The 19369-nt window shown below is 46.4% G+C and overlaps 1 protein-coding gene across 4 annotated transcripts in view; it reads right to left on the bottom strand.

The window, feature by feature from the left end:
• Positions 1 to 18841, bottom strand: part of SGMS1 (sphingomyelin synthase 1) — a 280335-nt gene extending 261494 nt beyond the window's left edge. For 3 of the 4 annotated variants that reach the window (XM_045569232.1, XM_045569231.1, XM_045569228.1), the window contains exon 1: positions 17461 to 17731. The gene's annotated coding sequence lies outside the window, so the exon portion shown is untranslated. Of the gene's footprint in view, positions 1 to 17460; positions 17732 to 18818 lie in introns of those variants that run through there. The other variant, XM_045569229.1, reaches the window with a different exon arrangement.
• Between the last annotated feature and the right edge of the window lie 528 nt (positions 18842 to 19369).

The raw sequence follows: 19369 nt of genomic DNA, 5'->3' as shown, positions 1-19369 counted from the left end.
ACCTCTGTAAAGATTCTTCTGTCATTCTTCTCTAGGGAAGATGCCGAAATTAGTGTGCAGGCAGTGAAAGCCAAGATGCAGATGGAGATTCTGAAACAGCTCTGTTATCTTGAAAGCCAATTACATCGCTCCACTGCCACAGTTCTGGAGCCAAAGCTTAAGGATGCATTTTTCTCTCTACTGCTTGTGTGAAGCAGCAAGCGCGTGCAAAAGTATCAGAGGAAGATTTGTATAAGGACAACAATTTCACTTCTGCTTCTGAGATTATCCAGATACATTCTTTTCAAGCAGCATACAAAGCCGGGGTGAGGGATTACTTAAATGAAACTGCACCATCATCACCAAGGAAATCTTCAGGTTGAGAAGTCAGAGAGGAGGGAAGTCAGTTATATGATAAAAGTTTTAATAAGTCGGAGACAAGCTACCATTCGTAGTGTATTATACTGACAGAGCTAGCCAAAATAATAACACAAAAATAAACAAATAAAGGCCCTGCTCCTCCACCTCCAACTCAGCTCAAAGTCAACTCTATCCATCATCACAAATATTCAACTAATCATATATGCTAAGAAATTAAGTCCCTGTGCAACAATAAAAGAAAACTACAGACCAATATCCTTTATGAATATAGATGCAAAAATTCTCAATAAAATCCTAGCAAACCGAATCCAAGTGTTTATCAACAAAATAATCCATCATGACCAAGTGGGCTTCATCCCAGAGCTGCAGGGATGGTTCAATATACACAAATCTATAAATGTAATTCACCACATAAACAGAAGCAAAAACAAAGACCATATGATCCTCTCAATAGACGCAGAAAAAGCATTTGACAAAATTCAACACCCTTTTATGATAAGAACGCTAAACGAAATGGGCATAGACGGGGCCTACCTAAAAATGATACAAGCCATATATGACAAACCCACAGGCAACATCATACTGAATGGGGAAAAATTGAAAGCATTCCCACTTAGAAATGGAACCAGACAAGGTTGCCCACTGTCCCCACTGCTATTCAACATAGTGCTAGAAGTCCTTGCGAGAGCAATCAGGCAAGAGAGCAGAATCAAGGGTGTCCAAATGGGGACAGAAGAGATCAAACTATCATTCTTTGCTGATGATATGATATCATATCTAGAAAACCCCAAGGATTCAACCAAGAGACTCCTGGAATTGATAAATTAATTTAGTAAAGTCTCAGGATACAAAATCAACATACACAAATCAGAGGCATTCATATATGCCAATAACAGTCAAACTGAGAACCAAATCAAAGACTCAATACCCTTCACAATAACAACAAAGAAAATGAAGTACCTAGGAATATATTTAACTGAGGAGGTAAAAGACCTCTACAGGGAGAACTATGAAACACTGAGGAAAGAGATAGCAGAGGACATAAACAGGTTGGAAAACCATACCATGCTCATGGATTGGAAGAATCAACATTGTTAAAATATCTATACTACCCAAAGTGATCTACAGATTCAATGCAATCCCTATTAAATTAACAACATCATTTCTCATAGATATAGAAAAAATAATTTTACACTTTGTATGGAACCAGAGTAGACCCCATTTAGCAAAAGCAATTTTAGGCAATAAGAACAAAATGGGAGGTATTAATTTATCAGACTTCAAACTATACTATAAGGCTGTGGTTATTAAATCAGCTTGGTACTGACACAAGAACAGAGACACAGACCAGTGGAACAGAATGGAGAATCCAGATATAAAACCATCCTCATATAGCCATCTAATCTTTGACAAAGCAGACAAAAACATACACTGGGGAAAAGATTCCTTATTCAATAAATGGTGCTGAGAAAACTGGATAGCCACATGTAGAAGAGTGAAACAAGACCCGCACCTTTCACCTCTCACAAAAATCAAATCACAGTGGATAACAGACTTAAACCTAAGGTATGAAACCATTAGAATTCTAGAAGAAAAGGTGGGAAAAACTCTTATAGACATTGGCCTAGGCAAAGAATTTATGAAGAAGACCCCAAAGGCAATCACAGCAACAACAAAAATAAATAAATGGGACCTGATCAAATTAAAAAGCTTCTGCACAGCCAAAGAAACTGTCACGAGAGCAAACAGATAACCTACAGAGTGGGAAAAAATTTTCGCATGCTACATATCCTATCAAGGGCTGATAACTAGAATCTATTTAGAACTCAGGAAAATCAGCAAGAAAAAAATCAAACAACCCTATCAAAAAGTGGGCAAAGGACATGAATAGAAATTTTTCAAAATAAGATATAAGAATGGCCAATAAACATATGAAAAAATGCTCAACATCTCTAATCATCAGGGAAATGCAAATCAAAACCACAATGAGATATCACGTATCTCCAGTGAGAATGGCCTTTATCAAAAAGTCCCAAAACAATAAATGTTGGCATGGATGCAGAGAGATAGGAACGCTCATACACTGCTGGTGGGACTGCAAACTAGTGCAACCTCTGTGGAAAGCAATATGGAGATACCTTAAACAGATACAAGGAAACCTATGATTTGATCCAGCAATCCCATTATTGGGCATCTACCCAAAAGAACAAAAGACATCTGCACTCGAATGTTTATTAGCAGCACAATTCACAATTGCAAAGATGTGGCAATAACCCAAGTGCCCATCAATACATGAGTAGATTAATAAAATGTGGTATATGTATACCATGGAGTACTACTCAATTATAAGAAACAATGGTGATATAACACCTTTTGTATTTTCCTGGATAGAGCTGGAACCCATTCTACTAAGTGAAATATCCCAAGAATGGAAAAATAAGCAACACATGTACTCACCATCAAATTAGTTTCACTGATCACCACCTAAGAGCACATTTAGGAATAACATTAATCGAGTGTCAGGCAGATGTGGGGGCAGGGAGGGGATGGGTGTATATATACATAATGAGTGCGATGCGCACCATCTAGGGGATGGACACACTTGAAGCTCTGATTGGGGGGGTTGGGGGAACAAGGGCAATATACGTAACCTAAACTTTTATACCCCTATAATATGCTGAAATTAAAAAGAAAAAAAGATGTTAAAAAATTTTTTAAAAATCAATCAGCTGTAAAAAAAAAAAAAGAAATTAAGTTCCTGTACTACAACACCAAAGTCTATTATAATTTGAATGCTATTACTGTAATAATATTCACAAAATTTAAGATTTGTATCCCAGAAGTACATTCTAGGACAGTGAGATTTAGCTTTGCCTAAATTCCTTTTAGCAATTAAGCTTTCAGCATTTTGTCAAAATGTTTGGTGCACATCTGATATTTATATATTTACAGAAGAAAGATCAGAGGGATATACACCAAAAGGATAACAATGATTCTCTGTAAGTGATAGGGTTATGAATGATACTCTTTTACCTATATATTTTCTAAATGGAGGAGGGGCAAAAGGAAGCAGGGGAAAGGAAGTAAAAAGGGTAAGAGGAGAAGAGGAGGAAAAAGAAAAAGAATGTCCTTAAAGGAAAACCAATCTTTGGTTGGAAGGCAAATGCAGAGCAGCCTTGAGCAGTCAGCACAGGCTGTGCACTGCAAGACTCCAGGGTTGCCATTCACATAGACTCCCTACGGGGTTGGTGCCTACTCCTAAAGGACTGTGTCCCCGCCACCACACCCATATACTCAAGCAGCTTTGCACAATGCTACAAGAGAAAGGGCAGTTGTAAGGAAGATACTGTAACTATAGAGCATTAATCAGTATGAAAACTTGATTATTTACTTCAAGCTTTCTATAAAATCAGTGATGTCAGGTCAAAGATGTAGTTAATAACAGAAACACACTCAATATGACTATGCCAGTGGCAAAATTGCCTGTTAAGGGTGTCATTCTTTTCATTCTTTTTGTGGTCTTCCTATGAGTATAGCTGTACCTCTGTATCCACAGGATTTTGGTTCCTGGACCATGGAGATATCAAAATCCAAAGATGCTCAAGTCTCTGATACAAAACGCTGCAGCACTGTATTTGCATATAACCGACATATATTCTCCCATATACTTTAAATCATCTCTAGATTACTTATAATACCTTATACAATGTACATGCTATGCAAACAGTTATTACACCATATTTTCATTTTTATTTTATTACTATATTGTTATTTTTTCCTCAAATATTTTTGATCCACAGTTGGTTCAATCTGAGGATGTGGAACCTGTGCATTATTTATCATACAAATGTTATTTTATGACAGAGTCAATATGGCCTCTTTCCCTCTAGACTACATCTTTTTGAGGGCAAGAACCATATCTGCCTGGTTCATCACTGCATCAACAGTGCCCAGCAAGGTACCTGGCTGATAGCAGGCAACCCAACCAGCACCTTCTGAATATTTTTTTTTTTAACAAAGCAGTATATATCTTTTTGCACATAAAAATATTTCAGAACTTTATGATTATTCTTCTAGATAATATTTGAGGATTGCCTAGTATTCCATTGTGTAGATATACATATAACAACTTGTTTAACCAATCCCTGGTTGTTGGATACTTAGGTCTCCAAATTTTCACTATGATAAAGAGCTCTGGGATGATTATTTCTTAAAATAAATCCCTGAGAGTAGAATTGCTGGGTAAAGAGTATGTGTGCATCTGTGCGCTCCCTCTTCAAAGCTGCCCTCCATAGCCTTACCTTGAAAGCAATAGTCCTGAAAGTCACTATTCAGGTAAGCTACTACGGATTTCTAAAGCAGAGGAATCTCCTAAAACAGGTGCCTTTGACATCAGCAGCCACAGTCCTACACTCTCCTCTCCAGACCTATTTTCAGAGCCCATCAGATCAGAAATCTGAGAAGCAGCACCTGCTCCAAGGGGCCTCTTGCACTCCTCCCAATGGCTCAAGCTGCTGTTCTTGCTCACTGGAGGACAAAACCACACCGCAGCACCACACGCAGCTCCCCACCTTTGCTTCCACGACGTTAGCTGGTTTTCCAGTGCTGCCAGCCATATCATTTCGCTTCTCGTATTTCCTCACAGCAAAAACAGAACCTGTCCCACTCATAAGACACAGAAATGTCAATGAGGCTGTAGGGTGTGTCTGCCTCCCCCACCAATTCCCCAGTTTACGCAGTCACTTCCCATTAGTTCCTCTAAAAAGGAGAAAGATGGTAATGGGGAGAAACTCTCCATGGCATAATTTCATCACCCACTTTCATAAAAACAGACCTTTCAGACACCTTCCTGTAAAGTTTAATGAGAGCCTTGGGAACTCTCCCCCCAAAAATACACTCAAATACACCCAAAATGATAAGTTTGATTTTGGTGGCTTTGTGAAACCCATCCATGGACCCCAACAAGAACCTCTGGGCCACTGAGAGGGCCTTCGAACAAACGGGCAAAACGAGGCTTGAGAAACTCCTGAGCATGTCCCTGTTTCTAACATCAAAGGGAGGGAAAGCTGGGGCCCCGTGGAAACTTGGAACGCTGCCCAGCCAACTGCTTGTAACTTTGCAGAGCCTTTCAGAGTAACTCAGGTGTGGATACACGGACAGCAGCAGGAAAAAAAAAGTCAAATTACTGACCTTGTGAATGGGTGGCAGAGCCATTCAGAGGCATGGGATGGGGGAGGACTTGACTCCCGATCACCTGACATGCTACAGATTTCTTTACCCGATTACTGTCTGTCTGCCCCATTACCAAGAAAATTCCACACGGGCTGAGACTTTGCTCTGTTCACACCTATATACTATCCTTGTCCAAAGTCAAAGCTGCTGGTCCCAATGATTCTGGTGGCTCAGGCTAGAGACTGAGGCCATCCACGAAGACAATGACATACACGGGACATTCTGTGCACTGGGGATCTGGGGATGCCGAGAGTGAACTAACAACCAGAAACAACAGGGACAAGCTCTGGGTTAAGATCAGCTGGAAACACAGGAAGGGACTACACAGGGCAGTGGAAATCTCAACAACACTTGGCCAGTAAGTTGGGTACACATGGACAGTGGCTGTGCAATAGCTCCAAGTCTCACTCATGATGCATCTAGTCAGGTGACAGGTCAACAGGCCACCCCAGGTGAGGAAAGGGAACTGGCATGGATCAGCAGGGATCTCTGGGTCACCCTCTGCTGCCACTTCCCAAGGCCACCTCAAAACTGCAGAATGCTACCCTGTACTACTATGGCACACGCTACGGATCTTCATACCACAGCACTTGAAACATAGCGGTTATTATTCCCATTTCACATGAGAGAAAGCCCGTGGCCCCAAAGGGTTTAAACCCAAGCCCCTCTGTTCTTTATCACTCCCCAGATGGAGTCTCCAGGGGCCTTGCCTTCTCAGTTCCTATCATTCAGAGGACACTTGTCCTGCCATGTCACAAATGGCTCAAGAAGTTTTTTTACAACCTCACAGGTGTGCCTGGACAGCCAGCACATCTATTCCTCACGGGCCCTCCCTCCATCTCAGGTGGCCAGGCCAGCCTGGCATGAACCAAAGGCCACGGTCCTCCCATGCAGGCTGTTTCCTTCACAACCCCCTTCTGGTCCCGCAGCCTTTTCTCCAGCATACCAGCCACGTCTGCTCTCCTGCCCTGCTCCACCTCCCTTTGCACCTTCACCCCAGCCACTGACCCACCTGTCCTCTGTCCTCCACCCTCCCCTTTCCCTTCAGAGCCTCCTCAAGAGTAATAAATTCCTCTTCTTTTTTGGCCTCAGGTACATCTATACCCCATCCCCTTTTCAGACTTCAGCCCAAACCTCAGCCTGTGTCTGTTAGGAAAGAATCTGGGGCAGAACCTCCCTGCCCCTCCCGATCTCTGCTGCTGTCTTTGAGTGGGCCGGGTACCACCTTCAGCTAACCCTCCTCTCTGCCTTATGGGATCACTTTCTTGAGGCCTATTCTCCGCCACCCTGCTCCTCAGGACTTTTTTTTCCAATCCCCAACCTTCACTTCATCTATGACTCTGGGGAACTCCCTTCCCAAGTTAAGCATCATCCACCTGCCTGTCTTAGCTGAGGAGCCCCCACCCCACTACCTGAGATTAGTTACAACATTCCCTGTCCTTCATGGATTCACACAGTATACCTGTGTGAAACTTATAAGACTGAACAGCCACATTTTGCTCCTTGAAAAGGGACAGCCTGCCAGGAGCAGCATCAATTACAACCCGGGAAACACAGCTGAAGGATCAACCACTTATTGGTATTCCCACAGTGGTTTGACATGCAACTAAACAGGACTGGGGAAGGCAGTGCTGAAATGCGCTTCCTTTCTATTAACGGATAATAACTGCTGGTGATGTAGAGTTCCTGAGCCACTCTCTTTAGGTGTCCCCTAATCGCAGGAGTCACGGAATCCGGGGACTAGCTCACTAGGGGTCAGCTAATCCAATCTCTCCATTCACAGACATGGAAGCAGAAGCCCCCGTTTCCCCAGGTCACTCTGTTGGCACATACGGTATCTCAGTTTGCACATTATGTAGAAGGGTATTATTGGAAGGAAGGGAGGGAGGAAGGGAGGAAGAGAGAAAGGAGAAAATGAGAAACTGGAACCACTGAAAACAAAAATAGAAGTGGAATTTAACACTTAGTCAAAAAGTAAAGGAAAATAAAATTGTTTTTAATAAAGAGTCTTTCTTTCAAAAGCTAATTTACCTTAAAGATAGAAAGCTGTGAATCTTCTCCAGGTTTTATATTCCTAGAAGCTGGCTAAAATTTAGCCACATTTTTTAAAGTCAAAGAAAGTAAACTGTTAAGTGCTCCTATGACTTCCCAGGTGCAGTCCCAGTTCTGATTCTCCCTTTGCTAGCTGACCAATTACAGCACACACCTTCCTAGACTCCTCACTGGTGTCAGAGTTATCTCAAGAAAAACGGAAACTTCATGTTACTTTCAAACGAAATACCACTTCTGGCTCCATCTACACCATCCCATGGTATTGGTTCCCTTCTATGTGCTCTGACATGGGGAACTTGGAGCAGGTGACCTCCGTCCCACCCCTGTCCCAGGGGGCTTGGTGTGAGCTGCAAGGCTGCATTCACCACTTGGTGATGAAATTGTCTGTCTCTCCTCTAACCTCCCACGGACCAGACCCAACCACACGTATCTCTGTATCCCAAGGCTTACCAGGGGTCTGGGCCCATAGACAACATGCATTTACTGCCGTGGTCAATGCTGAGTTATAAAAAGACCAGGCTTGAGAGCGTCTCCATCCCTGAACAGGCCTCCCCAGCCTCCACAGTCTGTCCCTGGCAATCTCCCCCTCCTCTCTGCCCCCCAAGTCCCCTCACTGAGCAAATGCGCTGTTCCAGGCTGATGGAGTTCAGAAGAGCCCAGACAACTAGCACTGAAAAAAACCCAGACCAACATTTCTTCCCACATACAATTTACGGGCACTGTCCTCCTGGGTTAATTCTAAGTCCTGAATTCCTACAAAATCTTTCAATTCTAAGTTTCTCATTCTACAGTTTTATATACATAACACTGCTTGAATAGGAAAAATAGCCCGAACTGCAAAACAGAAAACTATTGCTGTTACAATAATAACAGTTCATACTTCTTGAGGACTTAGTTTGTGTAGCTCCTGTACCAAGCTTGGTACACATGGTAACTATCTGACCCCATGGCTGCTGGAGGAGAAAGTTACAAAGCTCTTTTTTCCTAGAAATAGTTTTCTACTATGATTAAACCAGTCAAATAAGATTATCTTCTGCCTCCACTGTCAAGCTATTTGTCTTAATTTTTAATGTTTCTGTGCCTAAATTTTCCCATGGGGATAAATGGTGAACAGAAAGTCTTTTTTTTTTTTTTTTTTTGGCCTATGGAGTGGGGAGATGATAAGAAAATAACAAAATAAAAATAAATCAGGCTGATGGCTGAGGAGTGGGGGGGGGGGGGGAATAACTAAACAAATCAGGCTGTCTTCCTGAGACGAGATGCACTGATGGCATATTCAGCTTTTTTCTTTTTGGAAACAAGAGTCCCGCTCTGTCACCCCAGCTCCCAAGCTAGAGTGCTGTGGCGTCAGCCTAGCTCACTGCAATCTCAAACTCCTGGGCTCAAGCAATCCTCCTGCCTCAGCCTCCCATGTATCCGGGACTACAGGCAAGCACCACCAAACCTGGCTAATCTTTTCTATTTTTGAGAGAGACGGGGGTCTCACTCTTGCTCAGACGGGTCTCCTGAGCTCAAGCCACGCTCCCGCCTTGGCCTCCCAGAGTGCTAGGCTTATAGGCATGAGCCACCATGCCCAGCTGGCACTTTCAGCTTCTTATGAGTCTTGACTTACATTTCCAAGTTTTCACTCCACCCTGGATGATCATCTCTCTGGAGCCATGGCAGAAACACTGGCGAGCAGGAAAAGCAAGTTAGTGCACTGGCTCAGACACCCCTCTGCTGTCCTAGATAAATAGGCCCACATGAGTTCAGTTTTTACTTCATCTGAAATCATCCCACCTGACTGTTAACCAGAACTAGGAGCAGCTGGCTCCTCGCTGATGTGGATACTGCTTATGGCAGGAGTTCTCAAAGAGTGGTCCCCAGATCAACAGCATCCACAGCACCTGGGGACACACTAGTCATGTAAATCACCTGCTGCCGCCTGCCCAAGCTCCTGGCCTCAGAAACTCAGGTAGGGGCGGGACCCAGCCCTGGAGCTCGTAACACCAGCCTTCCAGGTGATTCAGATAGAAGCTGAAATTTGAGAGTCACTGGCTTAGGCTGATAAACATCCAAGGTCCTGGGAAGGCCCTGTTCGGCTAACCTGTGTGTCACAATTCTATGTAAAGACGCTGGCTCCCCACCAACAGTACCTACAACCTGGCAAAGGCCTCAAGCACTAAACTCCTTCCAGGCATTCCTTCTCCTCCTTTCTTGGGCAAATTACTTGTGCCCCACTCTCCATGTCTCCAAGAAGGGGATAATGATAGTATCCCTCTCATAGGGGATACTGTGAGTCCCCCTAAGTCCACAGGTCAAGGACTTAGAAAGTGTCTGGCATGCAATTAGCCCTTAACAAGTGGGAATCCTTATGATTACTACCTCTGTGCCAAAAGGTCTAATCAGAACTAAGAGTACAGCAACGTAAAATTTGCTTCCTGCATGCTTACTACCTGACTTTTTCCCCCCACTCCATTCCAGAGCTCTGAGCGAGGACATCCTGGAAGAGAAACTGCACCTGGTTCCACCTGCTTTCAGCATTTACTCATTCAGTCTACAACCTGAGCGCCTACAACATGCCCGCTAATGTGAGGAAAACGCCCACTCTACAGGTCTTTCGGAACAAAAGCCAACCAACTCTGGGGCATAAAGCTTCACATACCTCAAGAGAGGTACAAGAGGAATATGATGAATATTAACAAAAGCAATCATCATAACAGCTAACATTTATATTGTGGTTACCATGCCAGGTATTCAGTGCCTTACAAATGTTTATTTATACAGTCCCCACAACAACCCTATAAGGTAGAGTTGGGGGGAACTGAGTGAGACACAGAAGGTCTGCATAAATAGCTCTTAAGTGGTGAAACCGAGATCTGAGCCCAGGCCGTCTAGCTCACGCCAGTGCTCTTAACCACTGCACTGTAAGACAGAAAGCTACTGCTTATCTAGGCATCCACTAGCCACTTATCACTGATTCCACAGCATTAATTTTAAGACACTTAAGTTTAGGTGCAAAACTACCATCACGGGGTTCAATACTGGGCCCTCAGCAGAAACGCTAATTAATTATTCTTGGTTCCTCCAGCCTCTCCTCTCCTCTCTAATCTAGTTCCACCCAAGTCAAACCAAAACTCTCACAGAGCAGGATTTCTCTCTTCTCACAACTCCCCTGGTACTGCACCACTTAACCCCTAATTATATACCATCTGTCACATAGAGTTCTCTAATTGTTCCTTATACATTAGCCTTTTCTTCCCCACTGGACTATAAAATTCTTTGGGAGTACACATACTTTCTGTGAAATCCAACAAAACTAGGCAGCAGCATGGGCTTGCACATGTAGACTCAGAGTTACACATTAATTGGTAAGCTATTCACTTTGCTTTCCTGACACTTCTTCATAATCAACCCTTAGAAACAGATAAAAGTATGCTATTTAAAGCCAGCCTTAGGGGAGGTATTCCACCAACATTCAAAGAGCAGCAACTCTGTTTCAAGATCTGTACTCCAAACCCCTCAGCCGCCTAGTGGGGGAGAGTGTTGTCATCTCAGTTTGAGGAAGGAGGAACCTAGGCTACCAGGGGTGAGTGACTTGACTAATGTCACTTAAGGTTGGTAAATGAAGAAAGATTTTAAAAGATCTGTTCCTAAAGCCCCTACACTGCCTACCTCTAAGGTGAGGACTAAGGGACCTAGACTCAAATTCTCTTCAAAGCAACAAATCGCCTTTGTAAAAAATGTTACGGTGACAGAGAAAATTTTAAACCCTATTAAAAAGTCATTTTAAACAGAATGAAATGATGACCATGTTCATGGATAGAATTACAATATTAAGATAGAAAAGGTCACTTCTCCCCATATTATACATTCAATGCCCAACACACTTCCTAGACTCTGTTGAGAACTTTACAAGCATTCCAAAATGTGTATGGAAGAACAAAGATCCACAAATAACCAAGTCAAGGTCTAAAGAAAAGCAAAGCAGGGGCTCACCCTGCCATATAAAACACACTACAAAGCTATAATTTAAAAAATGATAATTTGACATAGAAACAGATAACTGGAATAGAATTGACAACTATAGCACAGCCCTTCCCTCCTCCCCCCCCCCAAGAATCTCAAAAACAGTATGTTGAATTTAATGGAAACAGAGTCTCAGTTTGGGGTGATAAAAAAGTTCTGGAGATAAGTAGTGGTGATAACAAAGTGAATGTACTTCATGCCACTGAATTATATACTGAAAAATGGCTAAATGGTAAGTTTTAGGTTATGTATATTTTACCACAATTTAAAAAAAAATTTTAAATCAGTATGTTGAATTAAAGGAGCCAGACACACATAAAATTCTAGAAAATACAAACTAATCTATAGTGACAGAAAGCAGATCAGTGGTTGCCTGAGTCTGGGGACAAAGGGAGGGGTGGACTACAACGGGGCCCAAGGGAAATTTGGGAGTGATGGAAATGCTCTCTACCTTGACAGTGGTGGTTTCACAGGAATGTACATCTGTCAAAAGCAATCAAACTGTACACTTTAAAGGGATTCAGGTTTCACATGTAAATTATAACTCCCAATGAAACTGAGAAAATAAACTCGTGTTTGTGGGAACCTGACATATGGTAAAAGTTGCTCCATAAAAAAATACGAGGAGAAGAGTACACTGTTTAATAGATGATTTGGGAAAACTGTCTCACAAAATGGAAAGGAAAAACATAAAGCTGGATTTCTTCCTTATGCCACATAAAACAAACCTCAAAGAGATTTAAGCCCTCAATGTAAAAGGTAAAACTGAAAAACTAGTAGAATATAGAATATCTTTGTAATCATGGAGTAAGGAAGATCATCTTAAAAGACCATTCCTAAAGTGCAACACAAGGCAAAAATTAATGGATTGGGGATACATCAAAACTAAAATCTTCTGAAAGTTACCATTAACAAAGTTACTAGACAGATGATAGGATGGGATTAACACATAGGATATGCGAGAAACATCTGCAAATCAACTCATCAGAAAAGCAGAGTAAGGCTACTCAAAGAAATTGTAATAGATAACAAATATATTACAAGAGCTCAAATTCATTAAGAAATCACATAAATTCACATTAAAACAATGAGATCCCACTTTGTAGCCACCAAATATTGGTAAAATTGAGAAGCTGGTGAATATCAAACATTAGCAAGAATGTGGGGAATCAGGAATCCTCATGCACTGATGTGAGGGCATAAACCAGCTCAGCAACTCTGGAGAGTCATTTGGCAATACTCAGGAAAACCAGCTTTGTACTCTATATCCCACCCCTGGGTACATACTCTTAGAGCAGAGCAGTAGTTCTCAAATTTTCCCATGCATCAGAATCTGCAGGCTGGGCGTGTTAAAACACAGTTTATGGGGTCTGCCTCCAGAGTTTCTGATTCAGGAGGTCTAGCTTCGGCCCAAGAATCTGCATTTCTAACAAGTTCCCAGGTGATGCAGATGATGCTGGGAGTGGGCCACACTTTGAGACCCCCTACGCTAGAAATATGCTCACACAGATTATTAAGAAAATGCATACAGGATGTTTATCACAACTGGGCTCGCAGCAGCAAGCACAGAGGTGAGTTAAGCATCCATCACTAGGGAAATGGGAAAGTAAAAGCAGTGGACACATAACAGACCAGCCCTGCAATTCGGGAGTCATAGATAAATCCACACTAACAGGGATCTCACAAACAAAATGTTGAGATTCTTTTGACTTTCATGAATGTCTGCAAATTTCCGTAATAAAAAATGTTAATGTTGAATGAAAAAGAAACAGAATGAAATTTACAGCACAGTACCATTTATGTAAATTAAAAGCACTCACAAATTAACTCAACATCTTTAACAAGAATACGTACATACCCAAAAACATATCCAACACATGTGAGAAGTCTTCTCTGGTGGAAAGAGAAATGGAGTGGCAATGAAGGAGAAAATAATAAAACAAGCAAGCTTTTGCACAATTAAAGGATTCTGTGCTAAGAACAGAGACATGTTAACTATCAGCACCGGCAGTCTAAAAGGCAAAAACCACCCAAGTTCTCTAAATCCCCACTCACCTTCATTTACACACAGCAGTCATTTCAGTACAGCCCCCGTAGCTTTGCACCATTAAAAGGGGCAGATCAGCTTGCCACTAAAAGTAGAAAGGAATCTCTCTGACATACAAGCTTGGGGTGATTTTAGGTCCCCAGAATCCAACCTGCTACTAGGCCCTGGATTTTCCCTCTTTGACATATTAATTTAAAAAGAAGTGGGGGTTCTTGGCTTTTGGGCAAGAGTGTATGTCCCTACATCTCTCTGTGTCTCTCTCTTCTGTTTGTGTATGTGTCTATTTGTGTCTAGAGATCTGTGTGTGTCCCTCTCTCTAAATTTATGTAGGTTTATGTATGTGGTGTTGTTTATTTGTGGAGATAAAGTGGACCAGGGAGAAGAGCAAAACATTCCAGCAGAGACTGAGCTACACTTGTTCACCAGTCATTCAATTCAGGTTTTACTGAAACCAGAAGTCAGTTATAAAACCAAGCTATCTCCCCCTCCCCCACATCCAATGTTGCCTCCCAACCAACTCCCACATCCAAGTGGGCAGATCCAAAATAAGGTCCTCTTGTGATTGGGTAGCTTAATTAAGGTGACAAACTACAGGGACGCTCTTGGAGATGATAAATAACCATTTATCTTCCTGACCAAGAGCCTTTAACAGAAAAGCCAAAAATCTTTAAGACCAGGCATGTCATAATAATTTCTTCCAGAAGAGACTGTTGTGGCTTAGCTGCCATCCAAAAAAGACAAAGACAAAGCCTCTATAATCTGCCATGCCCCCACAAGGGCACACTGGCCACAGCTCTTTCCAAGAGCCACTGAAAAGTTTGCCATATGAAGTGGTAGGAAAATGCATGGGTCAATCAGAAAATAAAAATCACCATTGATTGAATTTATGTGAGAAAAATACAACAGATCCTTCTGGCAGCAGTTTCAAATAAGCAAGCCCAAACTAAGAAACGTCTTTAGGGCAAGAATAGCTGAATATCTAAATAAATGGAGGAAGGCACAGAACAGTGAAGATAATGGGCAGAATGAAGTGGCTGCACACTCATGCCTCCCTGCCAAAGACTTGGAGGCATTGTCCCCTGTATGCAAACAATCTGCAAGTTTTATTCCCAAAACACTGTTTTATCTTTTCTACAGCAGCACTTTTCATTGGATGGTAAAGGGTTAGGAATTTTACTGTTTTCCTGAAATGTATAAAATGAAGTTCTATAAATTAAAGCATATTTGATGTGCAACAGGAGCACTTTTTGTTTTTTAAGAAAATACTAATGGCTATACTCAGGAGTCCCTTAGATTTTCATGAGACACGTTAGCAAAGCATGCCTATTTTTCTAGCTGAGGTGCAGGATCTGCCACAAGTTCAAAATTAAAGGATTTAACCAGAAAAGGAAAAGAATTGAGTTTTCAAGCTAAAATTGAATGTCTACGGTCAACACAGGCAATTACGTCTTATGAACACATACAAAGTCCTTTAACTGTCAAACGTAATAGGCATTGATGTGTATTTTTTATTCTGTGTTGAAGGGAAACCCCGATTACAGACTTAAAAATAGATGAAGCAACAGTACACGGGTTTTATAAAATAGATGAGGAACATGGTGAATATTGAAAAGCTCTTCTGTTATGAAGACTTTAATTTCAGCTGAATAGGCAATTATTGTGTATTACAAGTTAGACACTGTGCTAGATGCTAGGGATCCTCCAATGAATAAGAAGACACTGTTTCAATGACTCTGGCCCTTTAATATCAGTTTAATCTATCCCTTGAGTTCATTTCTTTAAAAAAAATGTTTCTAGATATTTGAAATAGCTCACCACCAGCACTGAAAGAGCTGCAGAAATATATCTGACTATTTTACTAAAACCATAAATTTGTAGTGTTTGAAGCAGAAATAGAAGGAAAAGACTACTTCACTACTTTACATAGAGCTATCCCTTTCTGCAGAATAGCTACTTAAACTCACTGGTAGCAGCTGCCACTCCCTGCTACCCAGCAAGTCACAGAGACAGAGAAACTAAAAAATCTGCTACATAGCTTAACAGAAGCAGTAAGGAAACTCAAAAAAACAGGGCCTCCAGACCTACACAGGAAGCAAGATAAGGAAAGTGAGCTGCTGCAGGCAGAAGGCAGCTCCTGGAGGTTCCCCCAAAGCTGGCACCTCCGACAACAGGCACAGGCTGCTGCTTGCTTCCTTGCTTGGCCAAGGCATGTCTTCGGAGCTGGAAGGCTGCCACCTGCTGAATCACCAAACATCCCTGGGCTTCCCTTGGAGCACTGACCAGACAGGCACCCAACCCCCGCCTAGCTTCTCCCGTGGACATCTTACACTCGGACCAATGAAACGCCCAGCCCTCTCCCGTTCTGCACAGGCCAAAACAGCCTCCAACCCCGCTCCGTCTGGGCAGCCCTAGACAACTCCCATCGCGTCTCTACGTCACCAATCCCACTCCTCTCCTTCGGCCCACTGAATTGGTTCAAGCCCCAGCGCCAAGAAGCGTGGGGAGTTCACAGCACACCATAACAGGCATTCACCACCTCACATCCAAGCAGCCAACCAGAAACATCCCTAAATCTGAAAGCAAAATAACCTGTCCAAACAGCTTTAAAGGTCCAGAAAGGCAAATGCCACGGGAGCTGAAATAACAGGCCCCGTAACATAGAAAATAAACTTCCCTTTCAGAAAGCAGCCTTCACTCTTGGTTTCATAAGCGTGTACTGCTTAAGTCTGTACTGTCTGAAGGTGAAAAGAAACATCCAAGAAGCACCTGCCCGGATTCTCTTCGCTCGCTCAGACCCTGGCAAGCCTCATCCCGATCTTTACTTCGCGACACCCCAGGGAGAAACAAGCGTAAACCAGAACACGCCCGGCTGAATCCGTTAGCTGGACACAGGGCACCCTACCCGGCCCGAGAAAGAAAGCGACAAGCCCAAGTTGGGGAGACGCAGCCGCTGCTGTCGCTGCTTTGCCCTTGACAAGTCGCCTCGGAATCGCGCAGACCCCCTCATTCACGGAAGAGCCACGTCCTGGAGAGGCGGTCCAGCTCTGGGCGGCGCCAATGGCCCCTCCAGGCCTCACCCCTGAACACCCCCGCCCGGCAGAGACAGCCCCGCGGGGTCTCAGAGCCGCCTGGTGGGGGGTGAGGGCTGTTACCCCGCCTGGAGAGAAGGAGCTCTCTCCTAAGGGGAGTCCCACCTGTTATATCGTCGGGGGGCATCCGGAGGCCGCGGAGGGGGATCCCGAAACCGTGGGCGCCCGGCCGGCTGCAATCTGGCCCCAAGGTACCAACTGTCACGCCGCCGCCTGGGCCGTAGGGGTGGGGCCGCGATTTGGGGTCAGCCCCTGGAGGTCTCCGGACCCCGGGCGGGCCACTGCCCGAAGGCTCCTCGCCTGCCGGTCGCCCCCAATCGGACCCCAGGAAGCCTTCCAGCCCGCACGCAGCACCTCTGAAAAGATGCCCACTGACACCCCCTCCTTCCTCCCAGCCCCAACTTGGCCCGGGAGCCCCACGGGCGGCCCGCCCCCTCCGAGCCGGGATCCTGGCTGCCGGACCGCCCCCCGCGCCCACCCCTGGGAGCGGCAGCACTGGGGCAGTGCCCGCCAGGTACGCGCGCGGCTCCGCGCGGGCTGCGCTCACGCCCCCTCGCCCCAGGGCTGCCCGCCCGCCCCGCTCCCCGGCGTCAGGCCGGGCCCAAGAGACGCGTGTCCCATCGGCCCCCCGCGAACGCGAAGCCAGCTCTCTGCCCCCGCCCCACGACTCACTTGCTCGGGAGTCGCGGCAGCCGCCGGAATTCCGCTCGCCGAGCCCCCCGCCGCGGAATGAAATCCGGGGCAGGGCAGCTTCCGGGCTCCGCACCCCGATCGCGCTGTCCGGCCGGCTCTCCAGGCGCAAGGGGAGAGCAGCCTGCCCCGGCCGGCCCTTCCCGCTCCCGTCCTGCCCGCCGCCCGCCGCCGCTGCCCTGCCGCTGCCTAGCTGGTGCGAACGCTTCCGACTTGCCACAGCGAGCCTCCCGGGCTGCCGAGCATGCCCAGTCCGCTGCCCGAGCCGGCCCGGCTTCCCGCGCGACGCGAGTCCGCTCCTCCGGGTGTTCGCGGCGGCCGGGGGGAGGGCCGGGCTGGCCGGGCGGGGTCTGCGGAGTGCGCATCCCGGGAGCGAGCGGGACCCGGGCTCGCTGCGCACGGATGGACAGTCGGGGCTTGGACCCCTTTTGTTACTTTCAAGCCATGGGAAACTGGGGAGGCGGGCGCTTTCCCCAGCGACGAGAACGGCCCAGCCTGCGCGCCTTTGGGGGCCGCTAAGTCAGGGCGGACGGACGCCGGGGTTCACGGTCAGGGACGGTGAACCACCCCGGCAGAGCCGGAGAGCTGCGCCGCTGGAGCTGGTCAGAAAGCAGGGGTCGCGAACTCAGCCTTGCGGAGGCCGGGCTCGGGTGCGAGTTGGCAAACTACACTTGGATTCTCTTGCCCCACCAAGCCCAAGGGCTGCGACACTTGTGATTAACTCCTGATCGACCATTCGTAAAAAAGGCGCATCTCAGACTATACGGCCTGTTTTCAAACCTCAACTATAGACTCCTATCTTACACACACACAAACCCCGCGACGCCAGGAAACGCGGGGGAGGCCCGAGGGGCGTGAAGCGGAGAGAGGACCCGGCCGCCCCGCCCCTGCCGGCCCCACCCCCGCCGCCCCTCGCGCGGCGGCGAAAACCCGGAGAGCGGCGGCGCCCGGGCCGGAGCCCCGCGCATGCCCAGTAGCCCGACCTGGTGCGGGTCGCCCGAAGGAAGGTTTTTCCTCGGCTCCGGGCGCGAAAGCCCGGCTCGCGGGTTACAGGCGGACAGCGAGAAGAGCTGGCCTTCCGCCCCGGCGCGCTTCCTCCGTGGCCGAGAGGCAGCCCCGGGCTGTGCCTCCTGCGGGGTCCGGGACTCGGCGAGCGGGGGAGGGGGCGTGCGGCGATATCGGCGTGACACGTGACTGTCCGCGGCGCTCCGGGCAGCCATTTTCCGCCCGGCCATCGGGCCGCGGGCGGTCGCCACGGACCCCGGAGCCGGCGGGGCGCGAGCCGAGCGCCTTCTTCCCCCGCCACGCCCTCCCGCCAGGCTCCGGCCTCCGCTCCGCACCTGCCTCCGCCCAGCACTGGGGTGCCGGGATCGCCGCTCCGACCCCCGGCCCGCCCGGAGGACCGGCTCTCGCCCCGGCCAGAAGCAAACGGCTGCGAAATCAGGAGAGCAGAACTCCGGTGGTGGACGGTCCCCGCTTTTCCCCAGAGGCGGAAGTTGGAGAGAGGGGTCCCCCTCTGTAAGGCAGCGATACTGCTGTCCAGCTGCCTCCCTGTTCTAATCTGTTCCCTGCAGAGGAGGCGAGATGCATTGGCAGGGACACCTGAACGGAGGCCGGCGCTCTTCCCTGCGGTGCGATACCCCACGGGCCCTGCTGGTGGGCCGCTTGGTGATGTTAGTAGTGAACATGTATCGAGCTCCTGCCTCGAGTCACTTGCGGTCCCTGTTTCGGGACCAGCCGCGTCACCATCGCCCGAGAATTTGTTAGAAATGCAATTTTTCGGTCCTTCCTAGACCTAACAGATTCCAGCTCGCTACGTGAGGTCCTGCAGTCTGGTTTACAAGCCCTCCAGGTGGTTCTCATGGGCGCCTGTTTATTTCAACTAAGCCTT

This window comes from Lemur catta, chromosome 14 (assembly GCF_020740605.2).
Source record: "Lemur catta isolate mLemCat1 chromosome 14, mLemCat1.pri, whole genome shotgun sequence".
NCBI classification, from domain to species: domain Eukaryota; kingdom Metazoa; phylum Chordata; class Mammalia; order Primates; family Lemuridae; genus Lemur; species Lemur catta.
The sequence above is the reverse complement of the archived record's forward strand: the minus strand, read 5'-3'. Positions and strand labels throughout refer to the sequence as shown.